The 15946-nt window shown below is 44.5% G+C and overlaps 1 pseudogene; it reads left to right on the top strand.

The window, feature by feature from the left end:
* Nucleotides 1-1632: 1632 nt before the first annotated feature.
* On the top strand, nucleotides 1633-3246 carry LOC127697159 (septin-7-like; annotated as a pseudogene).
* The last annotated feature ends 12700 nt before the right edge of the window (nucleotides 3247-15946 follow it).

Below are 15946 nucleotides of genomic sequence, written 5' to 3'. Positions count from 1 at the left end.
CCAAGGAAGATGGTATACACCTCTAATCCTACAAGACAGAGGCAAGCAGATTTCTGTGTTCAAGGCCTGCCTGAGACAGAGCAAGTTCCAAGTAAAGAATAGCTTAGGTCCCAGTGTGCTGGTACACAGCATTAATCTAAGCTATGCTTTCTGATGGAGGCCTACACAAGGACAATGGAAGAGGGAAGGCTTTCTTCTTCTTTGTCTGCTTGCACTTACTTGCCAGCACATCTGTTGGAGCCTACAGGATTCCAGCTTATGCAGAAGACCAGCTGAAACACCCAGCCTCCTGAGACTGAGCAACTAGTAGATCATTGAACTTCTCCATCAAAGCTACCCATGGTTCCTTGATTTCTGTTTCTTCTCTAGATTTTTGGAGAGTATGTTGACTGTGCATTGTCTGGCTTACTAGCCTGCTCCACTGGCGTGTTCACAGGGAGTGCTTGTGGGTGTTGGAGGCTGAGGGAGGAGGAGGCCATGGGGAGATGGACTGTTGCAGTTCCAGGGGTGACCCTGAGAACTGGGTCTGGGGGGCAGAGAAGCACTAACTCTTCAAAGAGCTCCATCAACCTAGGCGCCAGGACCACATCTGCCCTCTGTCTGGAAAGTGAAGCTTACCTCGATTTTGCCAGAGGACAGTGAAGGGGTGACTATCAGGCAGTTACACCTCTCAGAACGTGATGCCAACACGCAGATAGATAGATGACAGGACAGAATAAAGGTTACATAGTGATACAGGCCCATTTCAACGACAGGAGCAGGGGCAGGCGATAGTGGTCTCCAAAAGCTACATGAGTTTACCCTAGTCCCTACCTAAATGTATTCACACACACACACACACACACTCTTAACTACTCTTAAAGATTCTTTTTAGACTCCTGAGAAATTTATTTTCATCCCCTCTTAGTTGTGTTATTGCTTAGAATCCTAGAACCACAAAAGATGTGGCAAGTAATTCAAGTTACTTTTACACCCTTTTTCATTCCTGAGATTTTATCAGTGATGTGCACCTGAACACACACACCTGAAAATGTCAGGCAGTTACACCTCCCAGTTTCATTCCTGAAGTATCAGTGATGTGCTCGGGAACACACACATCTGATAATGTTGTTGCCCTTGAGGACACATTGATTTGTGAAAAGGAATTCAAGGGGCCGGAGATGGGTCAGTGGTTGAGAGCACTGGCTGTTCTTCTAGGGGACCAGGGTCCAATTCCTAACATCTACATAGCAGCTCGGTATCATCTGTAACTCTAGTCTCATGGGATCTTCTGGACTCTGTGGGTACCAGGCATGCAAGCACATGATATATACATACATTCAAACAAAACACCCATACTCATAAAAATAAATATACATTTAAAAGACAACAGTGTGAACAGGATACATTGTCTTTGTGTTAAAATTGTCAAAGAAGAAACAAACAAAAGCCATTTTAAAAAATTCTCAAGTGAGCCCGCCTGCTGCTGCTGGTGTGTGTGTGTGTGTGTGTGTGTGTGTGTGTGTGTGTGTGTGAAGCAGGGCAGCTACGCTGGGTGGCTAAGCTGTGGGACAGTAGTTTCTGGAGAATCCACTGGCTGGTGGTTTTGGAGAAGCTGTCTGTGCTACACCAGGACTGGTCGAGGAGTGAGAGATGTCAGTCAATGCAGGATCTGCTGCTGCTGAGGAGCAGAGAGTCAGTTGCTGAGGAGCACTATGTCAGCTCAACCGAAGAACCGTGAGGGCTATGTGGGATCTGCCAACCTCCCAAGTCAAGTGTACAGAAAATCAGTGAAGAGAGGATTTGAATTCACTCTTAGGTGAATCTGGACTGGGAAAGTCGACATTAATCAACTCATTATTCCCCACAGATTGGTAGTCTCCAGAGTATCCAGGACTTTCCCATAGAATCAAAAAGACTGTACAGGTGGAGCAATCCAGAGTTTTAATCAGAGAAGGTGGTGTTCAGTTGCTGCTGACCATAACAGGGTGCAGTGCTGTTTATAGTTCATCGCTCCTTCAGAACATGGGCTTAAACCATTGGACGTTGAATTTATGAAACATTTGCATGAAAAGGTGAATATCAACCCATTAATTGTCAAAGCAGACACACTTGCCCCAGAAGAATGCCAACAGTTTAAAAAGCAGATTATGAAAGAACTCCAAGAACATAAAATTAAAGTATATGAATTTCTAGAAACAGATGGTGAAGAGAGCAAGCTGGTTAAGAGGATGAAGGACTCTTCACCTCTTGCTGTGGTGGGTAGTAATGCTATCATTGAAGTTCATGGCAAAAGAGTCAGAGGAAGGCAGTATCCTTGGGGTGTGGCTGAAGTTGAAAATGGGGAACATTATGATTTTGCAATCTTAAGAAATATGTTGATGAGAACACACATGCAGGACTTGGAAGATGTTACCAGTAACGTACACTGTGAGAACTATAGAAGCAGAAAGCTAGCAGCAGTGACTTACAAAGGCGTGGATAACAAGACCAAAGGGCAGCTTACCAAGAGCCCTCTGGCACAGATGCAAGAAGATGGAGATGCAACAGAGGTTTGAGATGAAGATCAAAGTAAAACCAAAGGACTCGGAAGCAGAGATCTGGTGGCCCGTGAGCAAATGAAAAAGAATTTAGAAACACAGCGCAAAGAATTAGAGGGAAAATGTCAGTTTGAAGAAGGAAAAACAAACTGGGAAGCTCAGCAACATTATTTTAGAACAGAACTCTTCAAGAACCTTGGAAAAGAACAAGAAGAAAGGTAAGATCTTTTAAACTCTTTTGACCACCACCAGTTGTGTATTAGTTGCCAATAGGCCGGCTTGGACAGCAGTGATTGTTGGATCCGTTTGACCAATTTTATCCATAATGATGGATTTAGCAGCATGACAAAAATTATGTCGTTGTTGTTGTTCTCAAAGGAGATTAAGATGCCTTTAATTGTCTAGGATACTGTGTACTTAGAAATAAACAGCTCTAAGTACCTTTCTACATTTTTCTTTAACTAAAAAGATGTCTTCAGCTTAATGCAAAAAACATTTTACTGTTGTACAATCGTGTTCTGGTGGTTTGATTGTTTACAGAATATTCTAAAATAAAAGGACTCTGGAAGGTTTTTTTTTTAAAAAAAAAAAAAATCTCAAGTAAACCTAGCATCCCAGGGAAGCTGGCGCAAACACTTTGGGAGTGTTCTGGTGCCTTCTCAGAGCCAACTTGTGGACTCTTGGGCGAGCTTTGTCCACTCCTCCTGACTCACAGCTGTTTGTGCTCTCCCACAAAGCAAGCTGATCAGGGAGCTGCCCTGTAGTAATGGCTTTGAAGGATGCAAGAAAGACATTCAGGCCTTGGGAGGAGTCCCCATTTACACCAAGACCTGGAGACATCTTCAAGAAAAAGAAAAAATAAAATAAAAAGGAAAGAGATAAGAGAAAAAACCGTGGTGAAGGGTCTGAGCCTCGGTGTCACTTTCACAGGAGACTCTTGACATTTACCGCCCGACAGACATTCTGAGGTTCCTAAGCGAATGACTTCCACCCGTTTTGAATCAGAGACTGAGGAAAAAGTCATCACCAGAGATGACTAACTCCGCAGGTTAATAAACTGGTTTACCGGCTTTTGTTCTTTATGTTCTAACAAGTCGTTCTCATCACAGACAGCGACTACTGACATCAGCTTGCACAAAGCAGCTTGGTAAGTCATGTAGATGCTTCCTTCTTTGAGAAAAAAGAAAAAAAGTATGCAGATCGGCCACAAGTCACAGTAGCATGCCAGTGGCCTTTAGCTACTGAGGAACATTTCCAAAACCTAGAATCTCAGACCGCATGCTGGGTGGAAATCTTCATTCGAACAAGATCTCCTGGTGAACACTGGCTAAGAGCGGTAGTAAAGGAGACCATCTTGACTGTCTGGGTTAGGGTTGCTGTGAAGAAACACCTCAACCAAATGCAAACTGGGGAGGAAAGGGTCTCTGTGGCTCAGGTTTCCACATCACTGAGGGAAGTCAGGACAGGAACTCAAACAGGCAGCAACCAAGAGGCAGGAGCTGGTGCAGAAGCCATGGAAGGAAAAGTGCCTCTTACCCCACTGCTCAGGGCTGGCTCAGACCTGAGCTACCAGCCCGGAGATGAACCACCATGGTGGGCTGGACCCTCCCACATCAATCACTAAATAAGAAAACGCCCTCTAGTGTCTTGCCTACAGCCTGATCTTACCAAGACATTTTTTCAGTCAAGGCTCCCCGCTATATCAGTGACTCTAGCTTGTGTCAAGTAGACATAGAATCAGCCAGCACAGTGACACTGAAACTAAAGGTCCCAACCCCCTTAGTCCCTGTCACTGTAGCAGCAGAGAGAATGGGGCGAGTGGAGGGAAGACACAAGAAGATTGGAGCTGTAGCTCAGTTGGTAAATTGCCTGGCTTGCTTGAGGCCCTGAGTTTGATTCCCACCATCCACCTCCCTAGCCCCTCTCCTTTCCCCCCCCCTACCCCCACACCCTGTGTGGTAGCACAGGCCTGCAATGCTCAAGGTCATCCTCTGCCACAACAGCGAGTTCAAGGCCAGCCTGAGATACTGAGTTCAAGGCCAGCTTGGGATAGTGTTAGATAAAAAAATTCACCATAGACCAGGGAAAACATTTACTCAGAGATATTAGCCAACCAAACAAGAACACATTCTATCACCTTCAATGTCATAAAAATAAATTCCCATTAAAATGTCTACTATCAGGGGCTGAAAAGATGGCTTAGTGGTTGAGAGGATGCACTGCTTTTCCAGAGGACCCAGGTTAAGTTCCCAGCACCCCGTGATAGCTCAGAACCATCTGATGCTATAGTCTCCAGTGAGCTGATGCCTCTTCTGGCCTCTGAGGGTACCAGTCATGCATATGGAGCACAGATATGCATGTGAGAAAAGCATTAATACACCTAAGATAACAGAATAAATAAATCTAAGAACAAATATTGAGAATAAAGAAACTACTTTAAACAAATGTTGAGACTAAAGAAACTGTTTTTAAAAAGATCACATTGTCCTTCAATAGGGAATTGGTTAAATAAACTGTGGTCTGTCCTTGTGACAAGAGATTAGGCAACTGTAAAATGAGAAGGTTTTTTGTGTACTGTGAACAAAAGTTTCCAAAACAAAACTGTACCTATTATTGAGCTCTCTAGGCTGATTAACAGATTAGAATTTCAATGATTGTGAAGAGGTAAAGTGTCTCAAGTCCTAACTACAATTAGGAGCCTAATTACAATTTATCTTGGTCTGTAATTAGGCCTTAAAAGCTATTTATTGCCTACCCCTGTTTGTGATCTAACACCCTGTAACTGGTAGGAAGATTCTTCTGGAATGTAAGAAGAGGTCCCCAGCTTTCACCAACCCTAACGCTAAGAAAGTCATCAGGTAGCAATCCAGCATCTGGAAGAGGTCCCCATTCTTTTGCCATACATACACACTACCCAATGTACCCGCCAACATATTCAAAATGTATCTTGACTTGTGGCTTTCTTTGTTCTGTTTCTGTAAACCCCCTATAAATCCCCCCACATTCTCACTGATTCCCAGACCTACCTCAGCCTTAGATGACTGCGCACCTTCTCTCTGTGCTGCAAAGATTCCACTTGCCCTTCGGTGTCTTCATGCATGAAGGTGGAGGTCATGGACTCCTTAGAGTAAGGCTCCTGTTTGACTGAGATTTCTGTTAGTATGATTAACACAAAGACAGAAGCAGCCTGGGAGGAAAGGGTTTATTGGCTTTCGGGCCACAGTCCATCATGGAGAGACACTAAGACAGGAAATCAAAGCAAGAACCTGGAGAGAACAGCTGAAGCAGAGGCCATGGAGGAATGTTGCTGCCGGCTTAGTCTCCATGCTGGGCTCAGCCTGTTTCTTACACAACCCGAGTCCATCTGCAGGACGAGTCCATCTGCAGGACCTTCCCACGTCAATCACTGTCTTAGAATTTCTTTTTTTTTTTAATTTTTATTTATTTACTTATTTATTTATTGGGTTTTTTTTTATTTGGTTTTTTTCTGAGACAGAGGCTTAATATCCCATGGTGTTTCTCGTTCCCAGCCAAACGCACCAATGAAGGACTTTCAGCAGCAAGATGAAGGGCTTAAAAGGGGAGAGTATAGGGGGTTAGGTGAGTGTGGCTAGGCGGCGTGGGGGAAGGTGTCCAGGCAGGCCCTTGCCTGGGCACCTCTGCCCCTGAGGGACCACACACACACACAGACATGGTATAGAATAGAGTTTATTCAGAATAGGGAATGGGAGTTAGTGGTAGAGAGAGAGAGAGAGAGAGAGAGAGAGAGAGAGAGAGAGTGGAGGCCGGCCATGACCACGTGGAAAGGGGAAGAGCCCCAGGGGCAGAGAGGTGAGAGAGTGTGGGAGAGCAGAGAGCAAAAAGAGAGAGGAGGAGCGAGTAGCCCCTCTTATAGTGGGCCAGATCTCTGGGGCGGGGCATACCTGGCCATTGCCAGGTAGGTGTGGGGTGGAGCTTAGACAAAACCCCAACAGACAGGGTTTCTCTGTATAGCCCTGGCTGTCCTGGAACTCACTCTGTAAACTAGGCTGGCCTCGAACTCAAATCTGCCTGCCTCTGCCTCCCAGAGAGCTGGGATTAAAGGCGTTCGCCACCACCGCCCAGCTGTCTTAGAATTTCTATTGCTGTGATAAAAAATGCCATGACTAAAAGCAACTTGGGGAAGAAAGGGTTTGTTTCTTTTTACAGTCCATCATCCAGGGAAGTTAGAGAAGGAACCTGAAGGCAGAAACTGACTCCTCAGGGATGCTGGTTCCTGGTTCCCACCTCAGGGGTTGCTCAGTCTACTTTCTTACATTATCTAGACCGCCTGTCCCGTGGGTAGCACCACTCACAGTAAGCTGGGCTCTCCCACATCAATCACCAATCAGGAGAATACACACCACAGGCCAATCTGTTGGGTGCATTTCTCGATCCCCTCTTCCCAAATGACTCCAGTCTCTATCAATTTGACATTAAAATTCAGCTAGCACAATCAGGAGTCAAGATAATGCCCCACAGACTTGCCTGTGGGCCGATGTGATGAAGGCATTCTCTCAGCTGAGGTGCCTGATGAACCAGCCTGCCTTCATCTTAGACTTAAAAGCTCTGTTCTAGTAAAGACCAACTAGGCTCATCCCATTTATGATGAAACATTTCTTTGTTTCTCAAGGATTGGGCTATGCCCCACCTATAAGCAGAATGGCTATGGTTCTGTCCTGACTGATCCCTGTTCCAGGAAATGGCAACTATGTCCTTGTTTCAAAAGGTATAATAACCATCTTGGAATCCTACCTTTGTTTCAAGCGTTGTTTTCTTATGCCCACCTATTAATGACTTCCTGGTGTTATTACCAGCTTGTTCTGCCTGCCTTGAAACCAGGTCTCTGTGTTAGGAGCTCTTTATGACTAAGTTACTATGCTTATGTGTTGTACATGGTATCCCTGTACCCTGTAACCCTGTATCCCTGTACCCCTGTACCCCTGTACCCTGTAACCCTGTACCCTGTAACCCTGTATCCCTGTATCCCTGTACCCTGTACCCTGTAACCCTGTAACCCTGTAACCCTGTACCCCTGTACCCTTTAACCCTGTACCCTGTAACCCTGTAACCCTGTATCCCTGTACCCCTGTACCCTGTAACCTTGTACCCTGTAACCTTGTACCCTGTAACCCTGTATCCTTGTATCCTGTAACCCTGTATCCCTGTACCCCTGTACCCTGTAACCTTGTACCCTGTAACCCTGTATCCTTGTACCCTGTAACCCTGTACCCCTGTACCCCTGTACCCTGTAACCCTGTACCCTGTACCCTGTAACCCTGTACCCTGTAACCCTGTATTCCTGTACCCCTGTACCCTGTACCCCTGTACCCTATAATCCTGTACCCTGTACCCTGTAACCCTGTAACCCTGTACCTTGTACCCCTGGACCCTGCATCCCTGTACCCTGTAACTCTGTAACACTGCCTATTTTGCCTACCAAACCCCAGACCTGGAGACCCCTACCCCTGAGCTATAAAAACCTCTTCTTCACCATCCAACTCTGACCTCTGAAACTCTGCCTTAGGGGAAGACAGCTCATGTTTACAAGTGAAACAGCTTGTGTTAATTAATTTGGCCATGATGATCTGGGCTGGTGGTCTTTCTCCTTCGATAAGGGGGATCAACGACACCCTCTTACCAGATGACCCTGGCCAGTGTTGATTTGAAAAGCAAAAACAACACTAGCCAGCACAGCTCTTTTATCCGGTGTAATCTGGATACTGGCATGGACGTGCATTCCCGAAGTGAATAACACTTCATACATAGTACAGGTGTACTGTAGCAGAATTTTAATTACCCATGTGACTCTCCCTTGGGCTAGGTATGCATCTGCTGGGAATGATGGCACGGTGGTTTCTCTGACTGCCCTCCCCCCCCCTTATATGTTATGCAACCAATCCAAGTATTGCCACAGAGGCACAGGTACTGTAAAAATAGTGCATCATTAGGAGAAGTCATTACCACAGGCAGCAAGGTTCTGGCAGTGATACCCACCACAGGGGTTGGCGGTTGTTTTGTTTCTTTGGTTTTGGTTTTTGAGACAAGATTTCTTGTGTAGCCTTGGCTGTCCTGGAACTCACTCTGTAGACCAGGCTGGCCTTGAACTCATAGAGATCCACCTGTCTCTGCCTCCCAAATGCTAGTATTAAAGGTGTGTGTGTCACCACTGCCCACCTTTGGACTTGTGTTTTTAAGCCCAATATAGCTATGTGACATATTCTACTGTACCTGAAATTGGCATTTCTCAGATAGCTGGTGTGCTGGCAAATTTTATGTCAACTTGACACAAGCTAGAGTTTGAAAGGGAACCTCAATGAGATACAACTGTAGGTCATTTTCTTAACTAACAATTGATGGGGGGGCAGCTCATTGTAGGCAATGTCATTCCTAGGTGGTCTTGAGTTCTACAAGAAAGCAGGTTGAGCAGATCATGCAGAGCAAGCAGTAGGCAGCACCCCTCCATGGCTTCTGCATCAGCTCCTGCCTCCAGGTTCCTGCCCTGTTTAACTTCCTGTCTTGACTTTCTTCAAAGATGAACCGAGAAGGAGATATGTAAGCAAAATAAAACCTTTCCTCCCCAAGTTGCATTGGGCCAAGGAGTTTCATCATAGTGGTAGAAACCCTAGCAAAACAGGGAATAAACCCAAGACAGCTTTGCACTGCTGGCGAGCCATCTACAGGTCGGATTTTGGGAGGGACTGCCTACATGTATCTTTTGCTCATTTTGGGGAATTGCCTATTTTGCCACTTTAATCATCTTTAAGACTACATTTTGGTGTGGTAATGCACACCTTCCATCCCAGCACTCGGGAAGGAGAGGCAGGCAGATGGCAGCTCTGCCAGTTCAAGGCCAGCCTGGTCCACATAATGATTTCCAGCACAGCCAGGCTTACACAGAGAGATCCTGTCTCAAAATAAAACAGAAAACTAAAATAAAAAAGAAAACTATTTGGTGCTACTGAGAGAACCCAACTCGAGATTTTTAGACCCCTAGCAATTAGAAACACAGAGCAACTTGTTTTTTTCTGCTCTCAACGTTAAAAAAAAAAAAAAAAAAAAAAAAAAAAAACTGTGGTGCTCCCTCCCTACTCTGAGAACTCCCTACTCCAAGGACTAGCTCCCACATTCCTGAGACATCTGGCTGGCACCTTACTCAAAGTAACCTTCCACTGAGCCATGAATTGCCGCTGATCTCCCCACTCCTTATGACATAGATCACTGCCTGAGCATCCCCTCCCCCTTTTCTTTATAGTGTACTTTAAAAAACCCCAACTGCAGCTGCACAAGGTCAAACTCCTCTGCCCCTGCACGGGACACGAGAGCAGCCCCTGTGCACTGGAGAATTAAACCTCATGTGTTTGCATCAAGAACGGTCTCTCATGAATTTTTGGGGGGCATTGTCCTATCCTGAGACTTGAGTGAGGATTTCCCAGGATTCGGGAGTCTTTCACTACTAAGGATATTCACAACCTGTGCACCAACCACCACTATTTATTTCCAAGAAAATTTTATCATCCTGAACAGAAACTCTGTACTTATTAAAACAAAAACAAACAAACAAGCAAACAAAAAAACCTACAGTTCCTCACTAGTTCCAATTATTATCCCCTACTTTTTCTGTCTCCAAATCCAGCCAATTTTTTAAAAAAGATTTATTGTTATAAATAAGTACACCATAGTTTTCTTTAGTCACACCAGAAGGCATCGGATTTCATTACGGATGGTTGTGAGCCACCATATGATTGCTGGGATTTGAACTCAGGACATTCAGAAGAACAGTAAGCGCTTTTAACCACTGAGCCATCTCTCTCTCCAGCCCCCTTTTAAAAAATTTATTCATTTATTTTATGTATATGGGTACACATTGCTCTCTTCAGACACATCTGAGGGCATTGGATCCCATTACAGATGGTTGTGAGCTACCGTGTGGTTGCTGGGAATGGAACAGAGGACCTCTGGAAGAGCAGTCAGTGCTCTTAACCACTGAGCCATCTCTCCAGCCCTCCAGACAATTTTTATACTTGAATCACTACAGTTCCTGTTTTTTTGTTTGTTTTTTTGTTTGTTTGTACAGGTCAAAGTTCTTTGATTTCAACTCACACAATGACAGTAAAGAAAGGAAGTCACTGTTGGAGGTGAGGACTGCCTCTCTCCCATCCTCCTTTAAGGCATTAGTGGCCCCAGAACCAGCATGGTGCCTTGTGCCTGCACACCCTTCCCTTGGGAGCCTGAAGGACTGGAAGGTCAACCTGTGAGGCTTGGCAATAGCTTGTTTCAAAAACAAACAAACAACATTTGTCAAAACAACAACAGACTCCAAGTATGCACAGAAACAAAGGATAAAGCAGACTCCAGACATCGTGGAAGCAGGCCTTCTCCAGGCTCTGGCTGCCATCCAGTCTTCCCACCTCCAGAATCATGAGAAATGAACGCTGACTGTCAATAAGCACAGTTTCCTTCATGACATTTGCTCTACCAACCATGCAGACCAAGACACTGAGCACACGGTCCCTAACGTTCATAATTCAGGAAGCCTCTGATGAAAAGAAGACCCGGGGCTGGAGAGATGGCTCAGCGGTTATGAGCACTGACTGCTGCTCTTCCAGAGGTCCTGAGTTCAATTCCCAGCAACCACATAGTGGCTCACAACTATACGTAATGAGATCTGCCACGGTCTTCTGGAGTGTTTGAAGACAGCTACAGTGTATTTACATATAATAAATAATAATGATAAGGAGAGAGAGAGAGAGAGAGAGAGAGAACCTGAAGGTCATACAATATATTTAGACCTGGGCATGTTCCCACAGACTGTCATGCATCCCACGATAAGTGTGTATCCCTTTTCTCTGCTAGCCTGTGAGTAAATGAGAAAAAGGAAGGGTCCACAGAAGCCCAGCTTCATGCACATGCTAAAGAGGCATGGGAGGTTTCTGTGTAAGAGAACAGCATCCAAAAGAGGTGCGGGGCTATAGTCTCCTCATTGCCTATTAGAGTAGGAGGTAAAATTGTACCTCTAGAACCTTCTTAGAAAATTCCTCTGACCCACTGGTGTGTGTGTGTGTGTGTGTGTGTGTGTGTGTGTGTACTGTTCTTATAGGACTGACAGGAAGGATGCATGTGGCCTTTTTCTACACTCTGTTTTCTCAGTAATTCCTCACATAAATACTTTCTTCTCTATTAAAGATACCTAACTTTTGTTTTCCAGCTAGACATAGGTAGGAAAGGATGCTCACAAATGGCTTATGTATCTCCTGCACAAACCCATCCTGAGAAGCATTTCTTATTCACTGTGACATCCCTGAGTGGACTAGCCCTTTTTTCTCAGCTGAAAAGTCATGTTTACTACTGAATCAAGGCTTCTAAGAAATGAAAGAAACTTTCATTTCGAAGTATTAGGAAGAGGTGACAGATGTGTGTGTGTGTGTATACGCGCACGCATGTGCTGGTCTTCTAGGGCATATCCACAGTTTGCACCATTTAAATAACATATATTGTTGTGGGGTGTCCACCAGGGAAGACACCTTGGATGTGGGTTTAAGCCAATAGACAAGGAAGTAAGCCAGTAGAAAGTCTTGGTTAAGCAGCTGTAGACTATACTGGGTATTCAGGATCCCAGTATAGCCCCAGGCATTTCTCAAAGTGTTGAAGCACAAAAATTATGAAGTATTCACATACTTCATTTAGCAATGCTAAACTGTTCATTTAGCAAGAACAGTTATTCATAAGAACAACTACAGAAGCAAGGTTAGTTCCTTTAGAGACATTCCCAGAACGATGGACTTTGATGAACTAGGTCTTTGTTTTCATTTTTGGTAGGTGGTGCTGTTTACATGCTGTGGTTTGCTCCCATCATGAAGTCAGCTGTGCTAAGGTCTGGGGCCTATTACAATGTGTACTGTCTCCCAGTTGGAGCTGAGAAATTGAGGGTTTAGCAGGGTTGCGGGCTTTGGGAGGATGTGAGGGTTGAATGGTCCAGATCTTTCTCCTTGACTTATGGATGGCTGTCTTCCCGTCTACCCACAATCCCACCCGTGTCTGTCTGTCTGTCTGTCTGTCTCTCTATCTATCTCTATATCTATCTATCTATCTATCTATCTATCTATCTCTATCTATATATATATTTTTATATAAAATTTCCTCTCTTCTTTGGATTGTGTCACCTCTGCTAAGCTATCTTCGGTGACATTTCCTCCCACCACCTCAGATCCACTATGGAACCTCCCTAGTGAGTTTGGCATCTCTATTATTAGCTTCTCAACTCTAGAAATTCCCTCTGGGCCTTTGATAATTTCTGTCCCTTTATGAATACTCTCTGATTCAGTGTCATCGATGTGTGTCCCTTCGTTCATGGTTTCCTCAGACTTTTTGAACTGGTTGTTGGGAAAACACTTTCTGAAGTCCAGGTCTAAGGCCCCTCCCTTACGGTTTCTTTAATCGGCCTCAAGGTCTACTTTCCTCTTTCCCTGTCCTTGAATGTCTTCACTTTCCTAACGTTCAGCTTCAGATGGGTCCAACCTGTGGTCATACACATCTCAGGATAGCTATGAATGCAAACCAATACAAATAACTTTACTTAAGATATTAGGAGGTTCTTCTGTGGTTTTCTTTTGTAATATGATTGTACAATTTTAGAACATAAACTCTGCAAATGACAATATTATGTTGCAATTTCAAAAGAAGGAAGAGTAGTGGTGCCTGCCTTTTATCCCAAAATTTGGAAAGCAGAGGCAGGTGCATATCAGTGAGTTCGAGGCCAGCCTGGTCTACATAGTGAGTTCTAGAATAGCCAGAGCCACACAGTGAGACCCTGCAAAAAAAAAAAAAAAAAAAAAAAAAAAAGGACACAGTTGAATTAGATGTTGTAGCAAAGCCCCAACTCTCCAGGCTGTTAGTGATAATTTCCTTCTGAAAGACTACACCTAGTATCAAGGGAACTTCCTAGAAAGTACAGGCAGGAACACAATATGTTATGTATGTGATGGTCATTTCAGCCTCTATAAAGGTCTCAGCCTTCTTTCGGTGGGATTTCCTCTTCTGCTCTCATGATGACATGAGACACAGGGTTGATGAGATCGTGCTCCCATGTGTCTATAAATACAGCCCTGCCCAAGGTCAGACTCACCTCTCACCTTTCTTCTCCCTTTAAGCCCTTTCAGAAACATAACAATGGTGCCCAACACCTGAGATGGCATCTGGAGCCCCTAGCCCTACGAGGCAGCTCCAAGTCTTTTCTCTAGGACCTGAGGGCCTGACAGGACCACCAGTTTCTCTCAGGCACTGTTTCTTTCGCTCTCTGTCTGCCCTGACCCCTTAGTCACCCTGCATTAGACCAGAAGACACATGCAACATACCAAAAGATGCTGGAACAAAGTAATCCCATAGGAACTAACTCAGAGGCGCCCTTGTTAGGTCTAAGAAATCCCCACTGGATGAGGGAACTGAGTGACTGGTGGAGAGTTCCTAGAATCCTTTGCACACTACTCTATTAGTCTAAAAACCTTCCACTGACCCTGAGATCTTAAGAGCTGCAATTTGTAGGATTAATCCCCGGCTACTTTCCAGGCCTGTTTGGTCAAGTCCAAGATTTGAGGGGTACCTTTGGTGGCTGGATTTGATCCTAGTTTTTGCCTGGATCCCACACCCTCTATGGGTTCCAAATTTCCTGTGCCAAAAGATACCCCAATAGCCTGTTTGCAAGTTGACTTGAAGGAGATCAAAGCAGGAGAAGGGCAGCCTGCAACTTCATTTTCCAGAGCAAATCTGGACTCAATGCACCAAAGCCACTGCTGGCTCAAATTTAGAACTTTCAATTTTATTATTTAAACTGATTTGGTTTCCTAAGATGGAACGGTAGTGTGGCCCGAGACTTCTTGACCTATAAAACTCCCAGTTAACTTTCATCTGTCTGAAGGCTTGTACCCTGTCTAGAGGTGGAATGCCCACTGTTTCTGCTGGGGCCTCCAAACTTGTGTCTTTATAGTTCCTAAGATAGGATAAGACTCTTTTGCCTTATACCTCTCACCTACCTCTGTTCCTACATCTCCAAAGTGTTAAGCCTTTTGGATTGTCTGCCCCCATGTGCAACTCTACACAAACTAGTTATGGATATGTAGATCAATGGGTTCAAACTTATGGAGATTCAAATGTCTTTTGCATATGTGGTGGATTGAATATGCTTGGCCCAGGGAATGATACTAGTAGGGGGTACAGCCTTGTTGGAGCAGGTGTGGCCTTGTTGGAGGAAGTGTATCACTGTGGGGGTGGCCTTAGAGACCCTCCTCCTAGCTTCCTGAAAATAATTTTCTCTTAGCAGCCTTCAGATGAATATGTAGAGTTAGCTCCTCCTGTACCTGCCTGGCCACTGTCATGCTTCTACCTTGATGATAATGGACAGAACTTCTAAACTTGTAAGACAGTCCCAATTAAATGTTGCCCTTATGATAGCTGCCTTGGTCATGGTGCCTGTTGACAGCAGTAAAACCTAAATTATGATAGAAGTTGGTACCAAGAGTGGGGTATTGTGATAGGCCTGGCCATGTTTTTATTTGGAGGAATGTCAATTTGGAAACTTTGGATTTGGAAAACTGTAGAGTGCTTTAAGTGGGGCTTAATGGGCTTTCTTAGCAGGACTAAGGAAGACTTTGTTGCTCAGAGTGATTTGAACTGTGCAGACCTGGCCCAAGAAGTTTCAGCGGAGAAAAATATTACTATGTGGTCTACCGTTTTTGTGATATTTTGGTGGAGAACGTGGCTGCTTTTTGCCCTTTGTCTGAAGAGTCTGCCTGAGGCTAAGATGAAGAAATTTAGATTAATTCCTTTGACAAAGGAAGTTTCAAAACAGCCTGATACAAATTCTGTTGTATGGTTACTAAAGTTCACTCTTATGAAAAGCGTTTTAATGAACAGGAGCAAGTTGAAAAAGGAAAAAATACAAAACATGTTGCTCAAGTATTAAAGGGACACCAGGAAGTGAAATGGAGCTAAGTTCTGTGCTCAAGAAGATAAACAGATTAAGGGCGTGGTGACCTCAGGGCAAAATCCCTGATAGACTTACTGCTTCTGCTTTTGCAGTGGAACAACAGATATATCTAGGAGTTATTGTTCCTTGGTTGTTGTTTTCCTTTGGACTTTTAATATGAAATGAACTACAATCCAGAAATGGAGAGCAGACTTTTGATCCAGATCTTGAGACCAGAAGGCACAGACTGTTGATGCAGATCTTGAGGAACAGTGACCACGAAGAGAGAAGAGCGATGGCCCGGGCATGGTGGTGCACACCTTTAATCCCAGGAGACAAAGGCAAACAGATCTCTGAGTTCAAGGCCAGCCTGGGACAGAGAAAATTTTAAGGAAAGCTTAAGTCAGGGTATGGTAGTACATGCCTTTAATCCCAGTATCCAGGAGAC

The sequence above is a fragment of the Apodemus sylvaticus genome, chromosome 12 (genome assembly GCF_947179515.1).
Source record: "Apodemus sylvaticus chromosome 12, mApoSyl1.1, whole genome shotgun sequence".
In the NCBI taxonomy this organism is placed as follows: domain Eukaryota; kingdom Metazoa; phylum Chordata; class Mammalia; order Rodentia; family Muridae; genus Apodemus; species Apodemus sylvaticus.
The sequence above is the reverse complement of the archived record's forward strand: the minus strand, read 5'-3'. Positions and strand labels throughout refer to the sequence as shown.